The sequence below is a fragment of the Dipodomys merriami genome, unplaced genomic scaffold (assembly GCF_024711535.1).
Source record: "Dipodomys merriami isolate MVZ:Mamm:240054 unplaced genomic scaffold, mDipMer1.0.p SCAF_101, whole genome shotgun sequence".
Classification (NCBI taxonomy): domain Eukaryota; kingdom Metazoa; phylum Chordata; class Mammalia; order Rodentia; family Heteromyidae; genus Dipodomys; species Dipodomys merriami.
Window position 1 is genome coordinate 2,332,002 of NW_027202283.1, and position 1,501 is coordinate 2,333,502.

Below are 1,501 nucleotides of genomic sequence, written 5' to 3' on the forward strand. Positions count from 1 at the left end.
AAAAATAACCCCCAAAAATGAATGGCTTTTCTGTATGCCAACAATGAGAAAAGTGTGGCTGAAATTAGGAAAGCAACTCCATTTGTAATAGCCCCACAAAAAATAAAATATCTAGGAACTTACTTAATTAAAGAAGTGAAGGACCTATATGATGAAAACTTTAAAATCTTGAAAAAGGAAATCAACACAGAACTTAAAAATGGCAAAACCTCCCATGCTCCTGGATTGGCAAGATTATCATCCTGAAAATGGCAATACTTCCCAAGGCTATCTACAAATTCAATGCGTTACCTATCAAAATTCCACCCTCATTCTTCAAGGAAATAGAAGAGGCAATCCAAAAATTCATATGGAACAATAAAAGACCCCGAATAGCAAAAACGCTCCTCAACGGAAAGAACACTGCTGGAGGAATATCAATACCAAGTTCAAAACTCTACTATAAAGCCATAGTAATCAAAACAGCTTGGTATTGGCATAAGAACAGACCTCAGGACCAATGGAATAGAATTGAAAACCCAGAAATGAACCTACAGACCTATAGCCATCTAATCTTCGATAAGGAAGCTAAAACAATAGAATGGAAGAAAGACAGCCTCTTCAGTAAATGGTGCTGGCAAAATTGGTTAACTACATATAGAAAACTAAAGCTAGATCCTTATATATCACCCTGCACCAGAATCAACTCCAAATGGATCAAAGACCTTGAACTCAAAGCAGACACTCTGAAAACATTACAGGATGGAATAGGAGAAACCCTAGGTCTCCTTGGCTCAGGCCGAAATTTTCTGAATAGAGACCCAGAAGCACAACAAATCAAAGAAAGGTTGGACAAATGGGATTGCATAAGGTTGCAGAGCTTCTGCAGGGCAAATGACATAGCTAGCAAGATCAATAGAAAGCCCACCGATTGGGAGAAGATCTTTACTAGCCGTACAACGGACAAGGGTCTCATATCTAAAATATACTTGGAACTCAAAAAATTAAACCACCCAACAACAAATCCTCAAAGAAACAACTGCCCAATAAATAAGTGGGCGAAAGACTTAAAGAGAAGCTTCTCTGAAGAAGAAAGAAGGATGGCCAATAGACACATGAAGAAATGTTCAACATCCCTAGCCATAAAAGATATGCAAATCAAAACAACATTGAGATATCACCTCACTCCAGTTAGAACGGCAAAAATCAAGAACTCTAACAACAACAGATGCTGGAGGGGATGTGGACAGAAAGGAACCTTACTTTATTGTTGGTGGGAACGTAAACTTGTTCAACCACTTTGGAAAGCAGTATGGAGGTTCCTCAAAAGACTTCACATTGATCTCCCCTATGACCTGGCAATCCCACTTTTGGGCATTTACCCAAATGTTTACAAACAAGACCACACTAAAGCTACCAGCACAACAATGTTTATTGCAGCATTATTTACCATAGCTAAGATATGGAACCAACTCAGATGTCCCTCAGCAGATGAATGGATCAAGAAACTGTGGTATATATA